At 41.9% G+C, this 11870-nt stretch overlaps 1 non-coding gene across 1 annotated transcript; it reads left to right on the forward strand.

The window, feature by feature from the left end:
- The first annotated feature begins 9161 nt into the window (after positions 1-9161).
- Positions 9162-9265, forward strand: LOC116467636 (U6 spliceosomal RNA). The gene has a single exon (XR_004247853.1). It is a non-coding gene; the product is annotated as a U6 spliceosomal RNA (small nuclear RNA).
- The last annotated feature ends 2605 nt before the right edge of the window (positions 9266-11870 follow it).

Consider the following 11870-nt stretch of genomic DNA (forward strand, 5'->3'; position numbering starts at 1 on the left):
GTTCAATCCTGGGAATTTGAAGTTGAAACTGAAAAGAGAAAAGTCTGCTCCAGGGAGCAACGTGTCAACTCGGGGTTCATCCGCGGCCATGTTTTGTTGTTGTTGTTTCTCTATGTGGTCAGGAAAATGGGAATCAGTGGATCCTTGAGAAGGAGAAAATTGAAACAGGCACAAAGAGAGGCATAAAACCTCCTAGCTCCTGTCTCCAGGCAGTTCCAGAGAACTAAATTTATGCCTACTCTTCAATTCTATGAGATATTCTAGCATCATTGTAATAAATATTCCATATTGCTTAAGCTGGTGCCTGTGAGTACCTGTAATTTGAAACTGAGTCTAAATAACCAGTACAAAGGTAAATTAATTTTTTCTCCCAAGGATGTGAATTAGGCACTAAAATAGCATAAATTTTATGCTAAAATTCCAAAATAAATTTTGTAACCATTCTGCAGTATTGAAAGAGGGACAAAAAAAACTTGGATCATTAAATTCTGGGAATAGTACAGTTTTGATGACCTCAGCTATGAAATTATTTTAAAGGTTTTTGTTTGTCTCATCCTTATTATTGAAATTTTAAATTCTTAACATACTTCACATGTAATAGAGAAAATAAATATTCAATTATCTTAGGATCTTCAATTCAAATAAATAGTAATTTCATAGTTAGAAATATAGATAAAAATGAAGACAAGAGAAGAGATGATGAAGGTTTGCTCTAAATCCAGCAGATGTGTGTGTATGTGTGTGTGTGTGTGTGTATGTGTGTATATGTGTATGTGTGTGTTTCATGCGCGTCCCTGTGAAGAGACCACCAAACAGGCTTTGTGTGAGCAACGTGTCTGTTTATTTCATCTGGGTGCAGGTGGGCTGAGTCCAAGAAGAGAGTCACGAAGGGAGATGGATTATCATTAGTTCTTACAGGTTTGGGGATAGGCGGTGAAATTAAGAGCAATGTTTTTCGGGCAGGGGTGGATCTCACAAAGTAGGTTCTCCAGGGTGGGGAGAATTACAAAGAACCTTCTTAAGGGTGGGGGAGATTACAAAGTACATTGATCAGTTAGGGTGGGGCAGGAACAAATCACAATGGTGGAATGTCATCAGTTAAGGCTACTTTTACTTCTTTTGTGGATCTTCAGTTACTTCAGGCCATCTGGGCGTATACGTATACGTGGAAGTCCCAGGGGATGCGATGGCTGGGCTTGGGCTCAGAGGCCTGACATTCCTACCTTCTTATATTAATAAGAAAAATAAAACAAAATAGTGTTGAAGTGTTGGGGCGGTGAAAATTTTTGGGGGGTGGTATGGAGAGAGAACGGGCGATGTTTCTCAGGGCTGCTTCAAGCAGGATTAAGGGCAGCGTGGGAACCTAGAGTGGGAGAGATTAAGCTGAAGGGAGGTCTTGTGGTAAGGGGTGATATTGTGGGGATGTTAGAAGAAACATTTGTCATATAGAATGATTGGTGATGGCTTGGATATGGTTTTGGATGAATTGAGAAACTAGATGGAATAAGAGAAAGAGAAAAACAGGTCTAAAAGGTCTAAGAATTTGGAAGACTTAGGACATCTGATTAGAGAGTGCCTAAGGAGATTCAGCATAGTCCTGCCAGCAAAGATTATGTATTTACTTCAAGAGTTTAGAGTGGCGGTTTGGGGATAGCAACAGGAGATATCAGCTGTGATGGCTTGGAGAAACAGTGTAAACTGGCAGTGTAAACAAGAGCAGGGCATGTGTGAGTAGTTGAGAATGGTGAATAGGAGTATGACTAGACAGAAGATAGTAAGGATGACAAGTTTTTTTGGGGCACAGTCTAAGTTGGTCTGGTGTCTGGAATGAGACTGGGGTCTAATACAAAGGAGCGTCTATACAGGAGCTTAAATGGGCTGTGCCTTGTAGCATTCTGAGGACAGGTCTGACTTCTGAGAAGGGAAAATGGTAAAAGTATTGTCCAGTCCTATTTAAGTTGGTGGCTGAGCTTGGTGAGATGTGTTTTTAAAAGACCTTTAGTCCATTCTACTTTCCTTGAAGACAGAGGACCGTAAGGGATATAAAGGTTTCACTGAATACTAAGAGCCTGAAAAACTGCTTGGCTGATTTGACTAATAAAGGCTGGTCTGCTATCAGACTGTATAGAGGTGGGAAGGCTAAACTGAGGAATTATGTCTGACAGAGGGAAGAAATGACTGCGGTGGCCTTCTCAGACCCTGTAGGAAAGGCCTCTACTTATCCAGTGAAAGGGTCTACCTAGACTAAGAGGTATTTTAGTTATCTGACTCGGGGCATGTTGAGTAAAGCTAATTTGCCAGTCCTGGGTGGGGGCAAATCTTCAAGCTTGATGTGTAGGGAAGGGAGGGGACCTGAATAATCCCTGAGGAGTAGTAGAATAGCAGATGGAACACTGAGAAGTTATTTCCTTGAGGATAGATTTCCAAGATGGAAAGGAAATGAGAGGTCCTGAGAGGCGGGCTAGCATAGCCTGCCTTTGCTGGTGTGTGGCGATTAGGCCTGGTGGAACTGCCATCAATAAATCAAGCGTGATCAGGGTGAGGAACAGGAAAGAAGAAAATATGGGGAAATGGGGTGAATATCAGGTGGATCAGAGAGATACAGTCATGAGGGCCAGGTGTGGTATCAGGAATAATGTGGGAGGCCGGATTGAAGTCCAGGCCAGGAACAATGGTAATTGTGGGACTTAACAAAGAGTGAGTACAGCTGAAGGAGCCGGGGAGCAGAAAGTATATGCGTCAGGTATGAGGAAGAAAATAGATTTTAGAAGTTATGAGAAATGTAGAGAGTGAGTTGAGCATGGTTTGTGATTTTTAGGGCCTCTAAAAGTATTAAAGCAGCGGCAGCTGCTGCACACAGACATGAGGGCTACGCTAAAACAGTAAGGTCAAGTTGTTTGGACAGAAAGGCTACAGGGTGCAGTCCTGGCTCTTGTGTAAGAATTCTAACCACATTAACCATGCCTAGGAAGGAAAGGAGTTGTTTTGTAAGGGATTGAGGTTTGGGAGATTAATCAGACATGATCAGCAGGGAGGGCACGTGTGTTTTTATGAGAATTACACCGAGATGGGTAACAGATGAGGATGAAATTTGGGCTTGACTGAAGTAATGGGGGCTGTCTGTGAAGCCTGTGGCAGTACAGCCCATGTAATTTGCTGAGCCTAATGGGTGTCAGGGGCAGTCTAAGTGAAAGCAAAGAGACGCTGGGATGAAGGGTGCAAAGGAATAGTAAAGAAAGCATGTTTGAGATCCAGAACAGAATAATGGGTTGTAGAGGGAGGTATTGAGGATAGGAGAGTATATGGGTTTGGCACCTTGGGGTGGATAGGCAAAACAACTTGGTTGATAAGATGCAGATTCTGAACTAACCTGTAAGTCTTGTCTGGTTTTAGGACAGGTAAAATGGGGGAATGGTAAGGAGAGTTTATAGGCTTTAGAAGCCCATGCTGTAGCAGGCGAGTGATAACAGGCTTTAATCCTTTCAAAGCGTGCTGTGGGATGGGATATTGGCATTGAGCGGGGTAAGGGTGATTAGGTTTTAGTGAGATGGTAAGGGGTGCATGATCGGTCACCAAGGAGGGAGTAGAGGTATCTTATACTTGTGGGTTAAGGTGGGGAATACAAGAGGAGGATGCAGAGGAGGCTTTGGATTGGGAAGAAGGGCAGCAATGAGATGCAGCTGTAATTCAGGAATAGTCAGGGAAGCAGATAATTTAGTTAAAAGTGTCTCGGCCTAATAAGGGAACTGGGCAGGTGGGGATAACTAAAAGGAGTGCTTAAAAGAGTATTGTCTAAGTTGGCACCAGAGTTGGGGAGTTTTAAGAGGTTTAGAAGCCTGGCTGTCAATACCCACAACAGTTATGGAAGCAAGAGAAACAGGCCCTTGAAAAGAAGGTAATGTGGAGTGGGCAGCCTCCGTATTGATTAAGAAGGGGACGGACTTACCTTCCACTGTGAGAGTTACGCAAAGCTCGGCGTCCGTGATGGTCTGCGGGGCTTCCGAGGCGATCGGGCAGCGTCAGTCTTCAGCCGCTAAGCCGAGAAGGAGTCAGAGAGCCTTGGGCCAGAGTTCCAGGGGCTCTGGGAGTGGCTGCCAGGTGAGTTGAACATTCCGATTTCCAGTGGGGTCCCGCACAGATGGGACACGGCTTAGGAGGAATCCCGGGCTGCGGGCATTCCTTGGCCTGGTGGCTAGATTTCTGGCACTTGTAGCAAGCTCCTGGGGGAGGTGGTTCTGGAGGAAAGCCTGGCTGCTGCGGCTCAGGTGTTTGGAAGTTCTTGTGTGCTGGAGATGTGGCTGGGCTTTGTCTCACAGTGGAGGTAAGGAATTGCAACTTTTTTCTATTATTGTACACCTTGAAGGTGAGGTTAATTAAGTCCTGTTGTGGGGTTTGATTCTAATTTTGGAGTTTTATTTAATGTCAGGAGCAGATTGGGTAATAAAATATATATTGAGAATAAGATGGCCTTTTGACCTTTTAGGGTCTAGGGCTGTAAAGCATCTCAGGGTTGCTGCCGAACGAGCCATGAACTGGGCTGGGTTTTTCACATCTGATGAAAGAGCCTAAACGCTCACTGATTTTGGGAGAGGTCTGATAAAGAAAAGGAGCATTAACCTTGACTATGCCTTTAGCTCCAGCCACCTTTTTAAAGAATAAATTGCTGGGCAGGTGGGGGAGGGCTAGTCACGGAACGAAACTGTAAGCTGGACTGGGTGTGAGGAGGGGAGGTGATAGAAGGATTATAGGGTGGAGGAGCGGAGGAGCGGAGGCTGAGGAAGAATTGGGACCTAGCTCGGCCTGGTGAGGAGCAGCCTGGGGAGGAGGGGAGAGGTCAGATTGGTCTGTAGAAAAGGATGATTAGAAAGACTCAGTGACGCTTGGGGTTGGGACTGAGGGGACAGGTGGGAGGGAAAGAAGGAGGATCTGGGAGGAATCGCATTGGGAACAGAGACTAGGAAGGGAACAAAGTGTGAAAAATGCCTGGACATAAGGCACCTCAGACCGTTTGCCCATTTTTCAACAAAAATTATTTAGGTCTTGTAGGTTGGAGAAATCGAAAGTGCCGTTTTCTGGCCATTTAGAGCCATTGTCAAGTTTGTATTGGGGCCAAGCAGTGTTGCAGAAGAAAATAAGGCATTTAGGTCTTAGGTCAGGCGTGAGTTGAAGAGGTTTTAAGTTCTTGAGAACACAAGCTAAGGGAGAAGGAGGAATGGAGGGTGGAAGGTTGCCCATAGTGATGGAGGCAAACCTAGAGAGAAGAGAGCGTAGAGACACAGAGCGAAGGGGTTCAGAGGTTCTTACCCTCCAGAAAAGCGGGAAAGGGGTCGGGGTGTGGAAAGAAGGGATTGGGGCACAGAGATAAGGGGTCGGGGTGCAGAAATAAGGGATTGGGGGTTCTTGCCCTCTAGAAAAGCGGGACTTGCCGCTAAGGGTGAAGGACCAAGGCAGGCATCCCTGCGTGGTGTGACACCTCTGAAACGTGGGTGAATAATCAGAGAGGCGTCCCTGCAATGATTAAACACCAAGGGAAGGCTGCCTTCCCAGTCCGTGACCGGCGCCGCAGTTTTGCGTCCATGGATAAAACGTGTCTCCTTTGTCTCTACCAGAAAAGGAAAGGAATTGAAATTAAGAGAAGGGAGAGATTGAAGTGTGGAGCCAAGATTGAAGGGAGAAAGAGGTTGAGGGATAGTGAGGGAAGTTGGAGAAGAGAGTAAAAAGAGGCTGCTTACTGGATTTGAAATTGGTGAGGTGTTTCTTGGGCTGGTCGGTCTGAGGACCTGAGGCCGTAGGTGGATCTTTCTCACGGAGCAAAGAGCAGGAGGACGGGGGATTGATCTCCCAAGGGACGTCCCCCAATCTGAGTACGGCATCAAATTTCATGCACGTCCCTGTGAAGAGACCACCAAACAGGCTTTGTGTGAGCAACATGGCTGTTTATTTCACCTGGATGCAGGGGGGCTGAGTCTGAAAAGAGAGTCAGCAAAGGGTGGTGGATTATCATTAGTTCTTGTAGGTTTTGGGATAGGTGGTGAAGTTAAGAGCAATGTTTTGGGGGCAGGGGGTGGATCTCACAAAGTAGGTTCTCAAGGGTGGGGAGAATTACAAAGAACCTTCTTAAGGGTGGGGGAGATTACAAAGTACATTGATCAGTTAGGGTGGGGCAGGAACAAATCACAATGGTAGAATGTCATCAGTTAAGGCTATTTTTACTTCTTCTGTGGATCTTCAGTTACTTCAGGCCATCTGGGTGTATATGTGCAAGTCACAGGGGATGCGATGGCTTGGCTTGGGCTCAGAGGCCTGACAAAAGAATATCTGAAGATGAGTGTATTATGACTAAACTCAAACTCTGATATAAATTTGTTTTCTTGTCATTCGTCTTTTTCTCTAAGGTAGTACACTCACCCACAGACACACACACACACACACAACTATTTTTAAATTTTCTGTAATTAAGGTCACGTACATATATATTCCCATCATTCCAGGGCGCTGGCATGGAGCTGACCAGGTGGGCGATACTTGTGTTTCTAGTGATTACGATCTGGCCTCAGTCATTCTAAAATCACATTCCTAAAGCCATTTCAGACTTGTGCTAATAGTTGGCTTTGAATATTAGGGGCTTAATTGGAAGCAACCGATTCTGGCCAGGTAGATCCTGATGAGGCTTGAAGAACTCCTGAAACAGATTTACGTTTCTGAGGGTTCTTTTTCCCAAGAATTGTCCTTTTCCTTTGTATGGTTCATCTGTTGCATGGATATATGGTTGTCCCTCATCCATGCTCTTTTCTCGAATGTACCAGTCATTATTGCTATATAACAAATGTGCCCTAATTTGGTGGCCTGAAAAAAACCCACCATTTGATTATGTTAATTGCTCCTGTGGAGCAGGAATTCAGACAGTGTCCAACAAAAATGGCTGGTCTCTGGTCTCTGATTTTGGTGCCTCTTTCACTTCCTTGTCTGGTGCCTGATTTAATCTGCCTCAGCTGGGACTGTAAGCCCGCTACCCACACAGGGCCTCCCTAGGTTAGGTTTCTCTTAGCATGGCAGCTGGATTCTGAGATACCCAAGAGGAAGCACCTGGAAAGTGATTGTTCTAAGAGAACAAGGTAAAAGCTGCATGGAAATTTTATGTCCCAGCCTTGGAAGTTAAATAGCATCACTTACTCACTGAATTTATAGAGCAGGAGATATAGACCCCACTCTCAAAGGAAGGAATGTCATAGAATTTGCAACCATCTTAAATCCGATCAACTAACAGCTGACAGAAGAAGCCAAATCAGAATCTAAGTATACATTATTTGTAAACTAGATTGGAAAATACAGCAGGGATATTTTGCTTATCCCAGTCTTACTGAGTTTGCCTACCTAGATGCAGACAAAATTTCAAAACAGCAGCTTCTTCCTCATCTTTCCACCCTGTTGTAAGAGAGGATAGATCCCCAAATATTTATTACACTGGAAGAGGAAAAAGAGAAGAATTTACTCTGCATGAAGGCAGTCAAGGGAGAAAAGAGAGCTTTGAAACACCAACTGATTATGTGGACAAATTAGATACTCCTTCATCCCCCTGCAGAATAGTGAGTCAGGGAGTGAAGGGTAGAATAATGAGAAGCGTCCTGAACAAAATACCCAAGAAAGTATAAATGTTGGTGCATTTTTCTTTCTCTGCAAAGGTAACACATTGAGGACAAATTTTTTCCCTAATAATTCCCTGCCTCACTCCCTCATAATCTCTAAGCAATATATATGTTTCTCAAACCTAAAGATATAAAGCCACATAGTATGTGATCCCAAGCAGTGTAAAAGTTTTGTGCGAAATCATTGGAGATAGAAGGAAATAGCCTGGCTTGCTTAGCTCTCAAAATTGAATAGAAAAATAATCAGAGGTTTTTACATAACCAGGATATTAGTTTTGTTGCTTAATGTCAATTTTACGCATTTAACAAAATACAGACTAGATATCATGTGCATTATTAAATAGCTCCTACTATGGAAATGTGATAGTCAATATTAGAATAATCCAGGATTGTAATCTTGAAATAGAAATGCTTAACAATATATTTGTTCTCTCTATTGTTTTCCATGTAGAGCTTACTTTGCAGTATTTCTTCTTCATAATACTTAATACAAGTTTAATGAATGAATTATGCTGTAATTACTTACTGTGTGACATCTTTCTGGGAGTCATAGATTGTGTTAATGGCTCCAATACTTCACAATCCTTCTGATTAAAGCTATTGCCTTGAGACTTTGCATTTTCTTCCACAAAAGAGGACATTTCTCTGTCCCCTGATTTGGGGTTTGGTTATCTAACTTGCTTTGACCAACGGAATAAAGCAGAACTTACAGAGAGCTAGTTCCAAGTCAAGAATCCAAGAGACTGTGTACAATGCAGTTCTACATGAGCTGATGCCATCATCATGAGAAAGACACACTTAGTCTAGCCTGTTAGTCTGTGGAAGAGAATGAAAAACACGTGAAACAGAACTTTCCCATCTAAATGAAACCTGCCAAATCCAACCAAGAGCAGAGCCCACATGTCTGGCATTACTCCTGTGTTTGCAGTTAACTGCTTCTGCATTTGCAAATACCAACAGGGACTCACTTTAGGCTGCGTTTGGCTGAGGCAGCTTACCTGGTGTTACGGTCTGAATGTATTCCCTAAACTTTGTGTGTTAGAAACATAATCCCCAAAGCAAATGTTGGGAGGATAGGTCTTTGGGGAGGTATTTAGGTCATGAGGGTTCTGTCCTCATGAATGGATTAATGTCATTATGAAAGGACTCAGTGAAGGGAGTTTGCCCCTCTCTCTTTTGCCCTTCCATGCCTTCTACCTCTTCTACTTGCTGAGGATACAGCATTCCTCTTCTTCAGAGGTTGCAGGAACAAGGCACGAACTTGGAAGCAGAGATTAGGCCCTTACTAGATCTGAACCTGCTGGTGCCTTGATCGTGGTTTCCAGCCTCCACTAAAAATACATTTCTGTTCTCTATTAATTACCTAGTCTAAAGTATTTTGTTATAACAACACAAAGTAAGACATCTGGTATGTCTCTCTACAGCCCATCCATCTTCCTTTTGGGAGGCTAACACAGACATGTTCTACCCATAGTGATTGCAGAAATGCTAAAAAGCAAATAGAAATGCATGAGGGTGCTGACTTCAGCAGCACATACACTAAAATTGAAATGATATGGAGATTAGCATAGCCTCTGCGCAAGGATGACACGCAAATTCGTGAAGCACTGCAGATTTCTGTAACACAAAGGATAAATGGTTAAGGAGATGGATACCCCATTTCCCATGACGTGATTATTATACATTGCCTGCCTCTGTAAATATATCTCACGTACCTCATGAGATATTTAAACATCTATTATATACCCCAAAAAATTTAAAATGAAATATATTTTAAAAAATGTATGAGGGCCTTTGAAGCCTAGGCTTTGAACAGACATACCTTCATTTCTGCCTCATTCTATTAACAAAAACACATCATATAAGGAGCTATATTCTGCCTTTATCAGAGAAACTCTGAAGTCATATGACAAAGGGCTCAGTTAGAGGGGTAAAAAATAAGGATTATTAATAAAAATTCATTTCTAGCCTTTCCCATATCCACCTAGATTAAGAAATAGAATATTACTAGGACCTTAGAAGTCGCTCAGATGTCCTCACTCAGTTATTATCTCTAGCCTTCCTCCTCCATGTTAACAATTATCTTGACTCCTATCTACATAGATCAGTTTTGCTAACTTTTATAAAATGGAATCAAAAAATCTATATTTGTCTGTGTTAGGACTCATTATTTTAATAACATTTTGTGAGATTCATGCATATTGTCGTAGGTAGCCCCAGTAAGTTAATTTTCATTGCGATTTAGTGTTATATTTTAGGAATATGCCACAATTTGTTTATTATCAGTCAGCTACTATTGATGGATATTTAGGCTATTTTCAGTTTGGGGATATTACAAATAATGCTGCTGCAAACACTTGGCAAGCAACTATAAGCTTCTCTTTTGCATGTATACTAACAGAGGGTTTGCTACAGGCTAAAAGACTTCTGATTGCTCCACATTCTCTCTAACACTTAGAATTGTTAGTATTTATTTTATTTTATTTTATTTTACTTTTTTTTCTTTTTTTCTTTTAGACGGAGTCTCGCTCTGTCACCCAGGCTGGAGTGCAGTGGCACGATCTCCGCTCACTGCAATCTCTGCCTCCTGGTTCAAGCAATTCTCCCGCCTCAGCCTCCCAAGTAGCTGGGATTACAGGCACATGCCACCACGCCTGGCAAATTTTTGTATTTTTAGTAGAGACGGGGTTGGCTAGGCTGGTCTCGAACTCCTGATCTCAGTTGAACCGCCTGCCTCGGCTTCCCAAAGTGCTAGGATTACAAGCGTGAGCCACCCCTCCTGGCCTATTTTATTTTATTATTTTTTTAGAGACAAGGTCTTGCTCTGTCACCCAGGCTGGAGTACAGTGGTGCGATCATGGTTCACTGCAGCCTCGACCTCCCAGGCTGAAGTGATAGTCCTACTTCAGGCTCCCAAGTAGCTGGGACTACAGGTGTGTGGCACCATGCTGGCTAGTATTTTAAATTTTGGTCATTTTGGTGAATATTCGTTAGCTTATGTATAATTTTTATGCTTTTATAAGTGGCATAAATTTTAAACACAATTTTAGTTATTTATTGCTGGTATATAGAAGCATAATTAATATTGAGTTCACTGACCTTGCTAAATATACTTATTAATTTTAAGTCCATATGTAGATTCATTTACATATTTTACCTACACAGTTGTGTCACTTACAAATAATGAGCTTTCTACTTCCTTTTCATTTTTATGCCTTTTGTTTCTTTATTGCACTGGCTAGAACCTCTAATATAATGTTGAATATGATGAAAATAAATAGTAATAAAAGATATATCTCCAAGCTCTCAGGGAAAAAAGTATTTTATTATTTTCCCAATAACTGTAATAATTGATGTAGTTTTTGGTAGCTGCCCTTTATTGCTTAATCCCATTCTCCTACTTAGCATGTAAGCTATATATTCTTTAAATCTCCATTTGTGGTTGTCCCAGTGATTTCAATGTGTTTTTTGCCCTGTTAAAATCTAATATTATTAATACTATTACCACTTCTGAGAAAACATAAGGACTGTATTACTTTTATTTCATTTTTTCCTCCCACCTTTTGTGCTATTACTACTATGTGATGTATGTATTGCCAAAATGCTTCTTTTATCATTGCCTTATACATCAATATCCATTTCCATTTACCTGTATGTTTACATTTGAATTGCTCTCAGCCTTTCAGCTGCTGCTTTTAAGTAAGCAAATGACTAGAGGCAGGGGAAGTAGTAGCAAATGTCTACAGATGGTTTGTCCTTGAGAACTTGGACTTTGCTACAATGTGGGATTGTGTTCTAACTTCTTGCTGCCTTGGTAGATCTCTAATCTCTACCAATAGCTACAATTTTATGTGTTTTTATATTTTGTCTATTTTCTGTTTGTTTTTAATGGGAAATTTTTCTGAAACAAGGTCATCTAGTACTTCTGGAAATACAAAATTCCAATATGTGTCTCACTGCCTAAGATTCCAAAAAGTGAGGACTTCCATTTCTAGCCACACTGCAGACTAGATACTAAACTCCTGCTGAAATTGACAAATAATCCTGTGTGTGTGTATGTGTAAGAATGTATATATACATTTGTATATATACAGCATACTTATAAGATGCCCATCTGGCAGGAAATCTTCTAATGTCCAGTAACGTTCAGTAAACGAGGAATCTCAAATAGATGGGTGTAAAAGACAACCAGCCTTCAACTGAATTCATTTGTCAGGTTAAATA

The sequence above is a fragment of the Hylobates moloch genome, unplaced genomic scaffold (assembly GCF_009828535.3).
Source record: "Hylobates moloch isolate HMO894 unplaced genomic scaffold, HMol_V3 SCAFFOLD_4, whole genome shotgun sequence".
Taxonomy (NCBI): Eukaryota; Metazoa; Chordata; class Mammalia; order Primates; family Hylobatidae; genus Hylobates; species Hylobates moloch.